This window comes from Ursus americanus, chromosome 35 (genome assembly GCF_024610735.1).
Source record: "Ursus americanus isolate L20-20 chromosome 35, mUrsAme1.1.p, whole genome shotgun sequence".
Taxonomy (NCBI): Eukaryota; Metazoa; Chordata; class Mammalia; order Carnivora; family Ursidae; genus Ursus; species Ursus americanus.
Window position 1 is genome coordinate 8,948,365 of NC_142161.1, and position 11,210 is coordinate 8,959,574.

The window sequence follows — 11,210 nt, forward strand, 5'->3', positions numbered from 1 at the left end:
CCAAGTTGAAGTAAACCTACACCCAAACTTGTCATTTAGGAAAAAAAATTAATAAACCCCTTAAGTTAGCTGGTAAGGAATTAACCAGTGGCCAGCGTCTTAAGAGATATAGCTGAAGTTCACGGTGCAGCTTCCATCTTAGCAGGCAACTCAATGCAAATCCGGAACTAGCGAACAAGTACTTGGCTCCAAGGAGCCTGCATAGAATTCAGCAGCGTGGTTGAGAAACCAACTTCCAAAGTACTCATGATGCACCTAAGCAGTTGTACGTAATTCCAAATATAGTATGAATTAGGTTTACATTAACCCAGGCATCGGGGAGGCTGAAATTTCATAATGGTCTCTTACGCCTCATCGACAAGCCCGGGCAAACAGACGGCTATCGTAGAGTTGCCCAGAGCACTCAACTGTCAATATTCCCCTATCCCATCTGATACCATGACCAGAACTAACAGTTTCTTAGGAGAACGTTCAGACATTCCCAAAGCTTACCTCTAGGCCTCTGTCAGGAAGAATTTCACTAAGACAGACTCTCAATATTTCAAGGCCTCAAAATTAAAACCTTACTTCTCAATTTTTGATGATTAGACTGACAAGGGGTCAAAAATTATATTCGACTTGCAGATGAGATAAAATTTTTCTGCTTCATCTTGCTTTTTTTTTTCCTTCTCTGCCACCAGATTATAAATTCCACAAGTGCAGAGCCAAGTCTATTATAGCCACCATTACACACCCATAACCTAGTAGGTGCTCATCTAATATTTATAGAACGGTATGCACGAAGAGATGGAAAAATGTTGCTGCTGAATTAAAAAAATAAATAAACCTGCTCTTGAGTTTTTTGGGACAACTCTTAGTGACTCTCTTTTCCTACAGCAATCTCTTTAAAATAGCCCTTTACGACTTGGTTTTCGGTGTTATCCTTTGCAACATTTTTTTATGCTTCTTGGTATTCACTGAAAATATTCAATATTTTTCTACATTAAATGCTTTTCTTATAATAAAGCAAGCACCAAATACTTGAGAAAATCCTGTGAATACTAAGTTATCAAATCATCTTTTTCAGTCTCCCCTGCTACACTGTGATTTTGTTGGACCACAAATAGGGTCTTAAATTAATCTCTGCCTTTCTCCAAGCCTAACTCAGTAATCTTCTATACGGTGGGTATTCAAAAAATATTCATGGATTGAAAGATAAATAATCATCAATAATTTCACTAGGTACTAGTATACTAGAACCACAGTAATTCATAATTTGACCAAATATAAATCTACGGTTTTATTCAATACAATAGAGCTACTGATTGCGAACCGAAACATCGGGGTCTTAAAGAAGGACCAAGGGCTAGAGGCAAAACATATGGTCCAAGTCAGAGAGTGATGGTGCCTAAGGACCACTGTCTAAACAGAAGGCGTCTTGTTGGCATTTTTCTTCAAACTTCCCTGAGCCTGTGGCAGTATGGCAAGGAGACTGCGAGACACATTAAGAGAGCTCACAGCCTATAAGGAAGTAAATGTGACAGCTGCCATTTAAACCTGCCTTGGGGCAAAACTTAGAGATAAAAGAGAAGCATTAACAAAGAGAGATAAAAGAGGTTTAACAAAGCTTCCTATTTAAGAAAAAGTCCCCAAAACTGCACAAAATGCACAATTGGGTAAAAAAAGTTTTATAATAGATATTTGTCCGTAGAAACTGACAAGAGAGTTTATGATGGAAGAAAATGGTCCACGCATTTGCTGTGACTCAGACATCATTCCCCTCTGCCCTCTTTGCTCTAAGACATAGGGTTATTTGGTGACAGAGAATGCAAATCAGAACGAGACACTGCTCACCAGAGCAAGACACCCTAATGTGCAGGGTGTCCTCAGGTACGTTCACAAAGTAGGGAAAGGCACTGCCATGGAACGATTACACCAACTGATGTTCTCTGTGACTCCTAAATTTAATCCAGTTCAAGAAATATGCATTGACCACCTATCGTGCAGCATACACCGAGGCAGCTTTGTGGAACAGTCAAGTAGGCAAAAAGAGTTCTGCAGATACGAACTGCAGCTTCAATCCATGCCTCAACACATTCGCTGCCTGAGCTCTTTTAATAATAATGGTAATAATAATAACAGTATTCGTTGAGGGGTTACTAATCCCCAGACGCTGTGCTAAGGGTTATATAATTCGGTCTTCATAACCAACTAATGAGATACACACTGTGATTACGATCCCCTTTATAGAAATGAGGAAATTGCAGCCTGAACAGGTGAACTAATTTTCCTAATGTGACACAATTAATACATAACAAGGCCCGGATGTGGCTCCATGCAGTCTGAACCTGCACATGAGATCTTAATAGTCACTTCATGTTATTTCCCAGTTCATTTGCAATTTCTGGTACTGTTTCCTCATCTGAAAAAGGAAAACTGATAGAAAAGACTTCCTTGCTGCATTATTATGGAAATTAAAAATACTGTAATTTTAATGACAGGAATAAGGTACAGAAAGCATCTAACATAGCAGAGTCACTAAATTATCTCCATTATAATTCAGTACTATATTTTTAATAGATTTTTTCACCCATTCTTGAAATTTCACATACTTCATGGTTTAAACTACACAATTTAAAATTCACTTATACGATCTTAAGTTTTTTTTCTTGAGTACTGCTGAACCTGTATTAGTCTCAGGTGTGCAACATAAAGACTCGACTTCTCTGTACTTTATGCTACGCTGTCAGGTGTAGTGACCCTCTGTCACCACTCAACACTATTACAATACTACTGAGTATATTCCCTCTGCTGTACGTTTTTTTCCTGTGACTCATTCCTGAACAGGAAGCCTGTACCTTCCACTCCTTTTCACCCGTTTTGTCCAGCCCCCAGCCCTCTACCCTCTGGCAACCATCAGTTTGTTCCCTGTATTTACAGGATAGAGTCTGCCTTGTGTTATTTTCTTTGCTTGTTTGTTGTTACTCATTCGGTTTGTTTTTTTAGATTCTACATAAAATTTACTCATATACTATTTTGTCTTACTTGCTAATATTCACAACACATCATAGCCTTCTTTTCCTATATAATTAATACATTCATGGATGAAACCATAACTCACGTAACACACACTCCCCTTAATTTACCCACTCTCAGTTGAACTTACCTTCATTTCTCTATTGCCTTCTGACTGAGATCTGGGTTCTTGATGAGCTGAGTACTCATTTCTTCCACTGTACAAATAAGCCATCGCACTCAATCTTTCCATTTGGATGGCTGCCCCAAGGTCTAAATTTGTGGGACGGGAAGGACTGGCAAATCCCTTTGATGACCGTGATTCACGGTCTCAGGCCTACATAGATTTGGGGCCGGAACCCACTGCCCCGTACCTGGCCAGGCCTCCGAGGCAAGGCTCCTCTGCACTGTTATTCTGATAGGGAGTGGGGTATACAGTGGGGTGTACCAATTATCCAAGGAGCACTGGGGTTCGTACCATCAGTGGTGTGAGCCAGCTCCCTACGGACAAGTCTGCAACACAGACCTTCAACGCCCAGGACATCCAAGCGATTCTTCCCTCAGGACTTTCCCCCGCCCACCCCAGCCTTAAATAGATCTCCCGCGATCCTTCGAGATCAGGCGTCTGCTGGGAGGGGAGTTCTCAGCTGCAGCACGTCAAGACTGATTCTGCCATCCTCTGAGCTCCCCTGACAATCCCAGCCCTCCTCTCCTGACCCTCCATTAGCACCTGCATTTCTCCCACACACCTGAGGCCAATAGTGCACCCTGGGGGGGCTCCACGTGTACGTTGCTTGCCTTCCTAGGAAACTCCAAGTTCCACTAGCCCAACCATACCCCAGCGTGGCCCCTGGACGTCCCCACGGTGTTCAAAAGAAAAAAAAATTCATACCTGAATCATGTTCGCCAAAAGCAGTTTTAGTAATAAAGATACATTTGATATCCAGTTGCCTAATTCTTCCTTCTGTTAGGTTGGTTCTAATCTCCAGATAGGTAAAGATAGGGGGGTAAATATTAAATCTTTAAGCATCCCCCCCAGTCCACATCTAACTAAAATACTTTTTACCCCCACACTTGTGGCTTAAAAACTACGTCCAAAATGCTTACATTACTACGTCAATAGCTGACATATAATAAATGTAACTTTTTTCTTTTGCTTATTGCAAAATCTGTGTTCTTTCTCACTGTGCTAAGAAATGACTGTGCTAAGGGAAGAGGATCTGCAAAGTTCTTAATACATACCTGGTATTTAATCAATCTAATTTCTTTTTTTTCCATTCTAGGTACAAAACATAGTTTTTAGTACCAAAAAAAAAACCCAGTTCTGTTTAAAATGGCTGGCTAACCAAGTGTGCTTGAAACTCACATCTTTGTTTTGTTCTCACAATGTTTATCTCCCATGGAAAGCTTTTTGAATCTATTGGCATGCTTTATAACCAGGAGTTCCTTAGTATGAATCATGGTTAATTGTAAGGTGTGGTTGTAAACAATCCTATCAATTAGTTCAACAGCAAGATCCTGTGAGGAGCGGCCATTTGCCTTCTCTGAACATCAGATACACATTTGGGTCCTTTTGCAAGTTCTCACTCCCGCTCGCTTCCACTTTGAATTTCTGTATTTCCAACATTAAAAAGTTGAGAACTGCACTTCTGAGACCCTCTTCAGATAGGCTTCTGGAGTCTAATTAGTTCCCACCAATTAGATAGCTGAACACAATATTTGGAAGGTAAAAATAACTCGGTAGCTTGCTTCCTGCCACTTTGTCTATTGCCGCTACTAAAATGGTTCATGGACATGTTCATTTGGTGCAGGGTTCCACTGTTAATTTTCATGGGTAACAAAGACGGCGATAGCCGGGGCGGTGACAGGATTCAGCCTCCTGGTGGACAGTCGGTGGCTACCTGGGAATCAAGAGGAAGCTGTGGCAGTGGTGGGGTTAGTTTTCAGTCCCTGGACTGGAGCGGTAGTGGGGTCTTAAACTGATCAGTTCCAGTATTGCCCTCAGATTTCACTTTCCCGAGTAACTATAGCATATATTTCTGAGTGTCCTTGGAGGACCAACCTAAAGCTTCGTTCAACTCCTCCATTTATTTTATAATCATTCAATTTTTAATATTAAATGACTTTCTGTTTAAAATTATAGCAGTATTTTCTGATGCCTGAAATGAGCCCTGACTGCTACAGAACTTCTCAAGTTTAATTTTTGAGTCTGTGCTGATTTTGCAGAATTAAAAACTTATTTTCTAAAGCACTTCCATTTTTTATCTATTTTAGCACTACTTTGAAAAGCCTGAAAGGACTATTTTTCATTCAGTACTTTAGATTTGTAAGTGAAATGTCATGGATGGGTCATTATAGCAAGAAATTACCGAATAGTCTTCTATTTCTACTATCACAGGTGTCATAGAATTTGAAGGCAGACATTATTGATGGATATACTAGTTGCGAATAATTTAACAGGCATTAAATATAAAATTAGCAGATAGGGATAGATTTTTATATAACCATATATAATGTTTTAAATGTTAATAACATTAAGTAAATGTTAATAAATGTAACTTCTATCAATTTTTTAAGGGTTACAGGAACCCAAAGACATTCAAATTTCATCAATAAAATAACTTTATTAAAAAGAGACTAGCAGAAAGGTTATTTAGCTTTGGAAAGGATCAGAACCTAACCTTTATAAAAGAGAGAGAATGCTCCTATGTACATATATTTTTTTTCTAGCTGCTACATTTTGGGACCATTCCTGATGCTAACAGAACCAGATGTCAGCTGCTAGAAAAGCAAACCAAAATAATGGAATTTGTAAAACTCTGAGCAAAAAGCAAAACAAGGCAACAGACAATGAAGAGTATGGGTGGGAGGAAGAGGGGAATAAAATTAATCAAAACATGAAATACATCTTTCTACTTAAGAAACTCAAGCATAGGGGCGCCTGGGTAGCGCAGTCGTTAAAGCGTCTGCCTTCGGCTCAGGGCGTGATCCCAGCGTACCGGGATCGAGTCCCACATTGGGCTCCTCCGCTATGAGCCTGCTTCTTCCTCTCCCACTCCCCCTGCTTGTGTTCCCTCTTTCGCTGGCTGTCTCTATCTCTGTCGAATAAATAAATAAAATCTTTAAAAAAAAAAAAAAAAAGAAACTCAAGCATAATTTTATAATTTTGATGAGATCTGAACTTTATCAAAATAGTAGTATGAGTGCTGAAAATGTTGAAATCTGAGATCAGATTTTATATGTAAACCAAGGAAAAGGTAAGTACAATGTAAAACAGACATATTTGCGATTTGCAGCATTAAAGAGGTTTATTCATCAAGCTTTTACAATCATTACTGAGTTTGTTTTTCGTGGAAAGGCTAGAATGTGTCCCACTTGTTATATATTGATTGGTTACTTTTTGTATTTCATTACAATAACATGTTAGGAAATAGATTTCCAACATTTTATATTGTTGGGTAAATTGTAAGCTGCCAGAGCCAGGAGATCTTGTAATACAAATTTCAAGATTCTGCAAATATAGAGACTGTATTTAGGTTTATTTTAGACACAAGATTGCAGGGTCTAGACAGGGTGAAATAGGGTTCTAATGGACAAAAATTTGGGTCTGAGGTAGCCAATCACCTTGTCACTCTTCCAAGACATTTTTCCCACTTACTGGCTTTTAGTGCCCAAGATAGATAGTATTTAGTTTTCAAGTATGGGCTTCAATAAAGAATTAGAGTTGAAAGGGAGCCTTATGGGAGAAGAAAAAGACAAGATAATGGGTGATTTGTACTGCAGGCTTGTTGTACCATTGATTTGACTATATTCTATTTAAAATAGACTCCTTCAACTTCTGCATCAAAATTCAGGTCTATGTTATTCAGTTGCATAAACAGACTTAACAGTTATCATGTAACTTCAATTCAACTTGGCCGCTTTGAAATATTAACGTTAAAGAAAGAAGAAACTAAAGGTATCTGCTTATAAAATGGATTGGCCTAGTGCCGGGAATGACGAGCAATCCCTGTATCGACAGGTGAAAGATTACTCCAAACTTTGCTGTGAAAGAGAGGAGAAGGGCAAGGTGTCCACGCTCAGAGACAAAGATCCTTTGCTCTTCTCTGCTCCCGCTTTTATTGGTGTTTCAGGATAATCACAAATCCTTACCACTGTTTCTCAAGCATGTGATGTGTGACAAGGGCTCTTACTGAAACTGGGAGGATCTGTTTACCCGAAGGATACGATATGCTAATTTGGGCGTGTTCTATTAAACCGAGCCTAAGGGACAATGCCTACGTGTCTTAGATCACAGGGTGACTGTTTGGGCTAGGAAAGTTTGGGGAAGGCAGCTCCCCGGGCATTCCAATGGCAGAGTGGCCACATAGGCCTTGGCAGTCCAAAGCCCTATGCCCTTCTCCGAAAGCTTCCCTGCCCTCAGCGGCCTCTGTGTTACATTTTAGCAAGCCAGCTATTATGACTGGTTTTTATAATTTAATCCTAGATTTCTCATGTATGACTCCGATCAGCTAGATAAATGGCATTGAATAACAGCCCATCATAGGCACAGGGTACCTCAGCGGCACTTGTCAGAGTTTTGCATCCATTCCACCATAAAATGCCCTTCTACTTTTTCTGCAAAGGACATGCTTCCTATATATATTTATATTTTCAATCAAATGCAAGGGTGTTTCCTTTAATCAGGACTCCTGAAAACCAGAAATGAACCAATCGTGAATAAGTCTTATATTTCTCAACCATTGAAAGGGGAAAAAAATGTTGATTTATCCTATCAACAAAATCACAGTAGGGATATCCTATTAGAGAATACAAATATTAAGGACAAATATGTCAGAGCACCTGAAAACAGTTGTGAAGGCCAAGGCATGCCATAATCTATATAATTTTAGTGACTTTTATAATCAGGCTTGGGGCCCAATTTGTATTTGTAGGGCTTGAAGCCCTATTTTAAAATGTGACTCAATACAAATTTTATTTTCAAATTACTGAATCAAATTTGCATATGTATCTTGATTAGTCAATGGAAAGAAGTAATAAAATAAGTTTTCTGGCTCTGCTAGGAAACAGAATATTATGAAAATACTGTGATAAATATTTGCTTGGTGTTCTGCTTATTGGTCTACTCAAAGATTACTTTTTTCCCTGCATGAAGTATGGCAAGAAATAAATAGTCATTATCTTTTATATAATTAGCGGACTCTGCTAAAAAACGACTGTATTCTTGAACTGTCTTTGCCCTAGTCGTGGTCACTGAGCTCATAGGATCTTAGTTAATTTTAACTGTGATTTGGTGTTATTTAGAATATTCTTTTTCATCATACCATGTCTTATCTAGGGTTAACAAGACTATACTCCACATCATTTAGCTGTGGTTAGGTTATTCTAGTTAATGGGTAGAAACAGTCAATAGAATTCCTATGATGAAGGACATCTCTCTAGACATGTAAATCAAAGTTTGAAACATCTTTTTACAGATGTTTTCCTGATTTAAATATAACCTATATTTTCACTTGAAATATATATATTTTTCTCATTTTCAAACTCATTCTTCACTTTAACTTTCTAGTCAGTATCATTCATTTAATGCTGATTGAGTTCCTACTCTGAGCCATATCCTATATACTCTTCCATACCAAACACCCTAGAAATCCTGATGTGCCCTTCGCTGATTACGGGATACTTCCTTCCCAGAGGTAACCATCCTAGCAAATTTTGTAATAATCAGTTTCTCATTTTTCCTTAGTTTCACAATCTGAGTATGTGTTGTTAATTATTGTAGTTCTAGTTAGATTTTATCACATTTTGAAAATGGAATCATAAAGCATTTGTCTTTTGCAACTTGAATATTTTATTCTTTTGCTCAAAATTATGTTTTACATATTTACCCATGTTGAATGGTATACTTGTAGTTCATTTTAATTACTGTTTATTACGTTTTAATATATCACAATTTCTCTATCCTACTGTTGATAAAATTTCAGTATTTCCAACTTTTTCCCATATAAAAATAGTGACAGAACATTTTTGCATGTGTATACATTCTTGTGTATACAAGAGTAACATAATATATATACATACATATACACATATAAATGTTTCAATTATAATATTTCATATTTAATCTTTTTATGTATCTTCTCGCATATACATAGAGCTTTTCTGAAATGGAATTGGTGAGTCACAGGGTATGTGAACCTTTCATTTTTTCAGCAAACTGTATTTTAAGATGTGGTAAAATCAATAGTTTATGTTAGTACCCAATGTTCCACGATCTTGCCAACACTTGATTTTCTTAGGTTTTTAAATTTTTGCCAATCGGGTGGGTATGTAATGCTATCTCATGATGTTTTAATTTGTATTCACCTGATTGCAAATGAGTTGAGTGTCTTCTCATGTTTATTCAATCATATTATGTTTTAAATGCTTTCCTGTTATCCCATTCACAAGTAAGGCTTTTAATCTACTTGGAAATTATTTCTTTTATAATAGGAAGTTTGTGACAGGTTTTATTTTTTTGTACATTTACCCTATTTATTGAAAATTTATTGAAAACTGTCTCGTCCATGTCGATCTACGCCATGATCTCTTTGAGGTAGTCTACATTCATATACATATAGGTCTGTTTCTAGGTCTCCTATTACTTCATTTGCTCAAATTTTCCATCTGTGTGCTAATACAATAGACTTAAATACTCCAACTTTATAGTTGGTAGGCAGCCACACCCAAAATTTGGTTTGCATGTGATACTCATGATGCCACACACAGAAGAGTATATGGAAAGGCTTAGTACTTACAAATGATCTTTCTGAAAAGATCAGCGCAGGCTTCCCAAACAGGCTCATAATTCCTTGAGAGAATGAAAAGAGACTCTGGACTCTGGGAAACAAACTGAGGGTTACAGAAGGGAGCGGGGGAGGGGGACGGGGTAGCCCGGTGATGGGTATGAAGGAGGGCATATGTTGTGATGAGCACTGGGTGTTATACACAACTAATGAATCGTTGAGCACTACATCAAAAACTAATGATGTACTATATGCTAACTGAACATAATAAAAAATATTTAAGTAAAAAAAAAAAAAAGAAAATGAGACTTGGTTAGGGTTTTTACTGAGTTAGGGAGTGAGGCCAGTATACGTGTTCCCACATGAGGGCAGAGGCTTACTTGGCTTGAATCTCCTGCTGTGGCCAAGACTGAGTGCTTTCTTATCATTTTGCCTAGATGTGGGGCAGAATTGGAAGAGGGAAGCTGTCAGCAGTTAAATGTTAAATTATGGAGACAGATTCTTTATTATAATTCATTCCTGATATTTACTGATTACTAGATATGCCATGTTTCATTTAATTGAATTTGAACTTGTTTAAGTCATGATGATGTTCTATGAAGCCTGCAGCCTGAAGTGTGTAGAGTAGGTAAAAGTTCCATTGAATGCTTTGTTCAAGAGCCCAGCATTAGGTATTTCACTGAGAAGTGAAATGAGTGTCTTGTATATGATCAGTAATGTCTGAACCCCAAAAGAGATAGAATGTCTTTCCAAGACCTTGTATTATGGCTTTAGTATATGTAGATGCATGTGGGACCTTGATTTATATTTGGAGTATCTGCAAGGCAAGAGATTCCCAGAGTCTTTACCACAAAGGGGGAAACCTTAGACAAGGATTTGTTTTGCTGCTTTTGGCTAGACCCACACCCAGACTATTTGCAATGTCCCATATGCATAAAGATATGCATATGTGGTCTATTGTTGTTCAGGACATTCAGTGCTAAGATGACTGCATGAAATGTGGTCATTTGTGCTGGCCTAGGGTCCCATCCTTTATCAGGGACATGCTAGGAATGAAAAGCAGCAACTCTACTCAGTTCTATCACAGCAATGATGTTGCACCATAAATGCGTGAACCCCCCTTGTTATTCATTTACTAAATTGCAAAGAGTCACCTGACTGGGCAAGGAATCCTCTGGCAATAGGGTGATTGGAAAAGGACTGAATAGAGGGAAGACCATCTACTCCTGCAGGTGGATATGGTAGAGGGCTTAGGTTTGTCTCCCATCACATGGTAAGGAGGCCTTGGTAGCCATGCTGAGCTTATAATGAGCTGCTTCCATGACCTAACATGTAATAGGCAGCTATGTATAGATAGTCAAAGGCTGACGGTCTATGAGAGTTTCTATCTCCAAGACAGTCCAGTATATGGACTATGATTGCCACTCTAAT

At 38.3% G+C, this 11,210-nt stretch overlaps 1 long non-coding RNA gene across 1 annotated transcript in view; it reads right to left on the minus strand.

Moving 5' to 3' along the window:
• Positions 1-3,550, minus strand: part of LOC148107104 (uncharacterized) — a 57,273-nt gene extending 53,723 nt beyond the window's left edge. The window contains exons 1-2 of the long non-coding RNA XR_015723039.1: positions 3,473-3,550; positions 3,146-3,212 (exon numbers count right to left, since the gene is read on the minus strand). This is a non-coding gene — a long non-coding RNA (uncharacterized LOC148107104). The remainder of the gene's footprint in view (positions 1-3,145; positions 3,213-3,472) is intronic.
• Between the last annotated feature and the right edge of the window lie 7,660 nt (positions 3,551-11,210).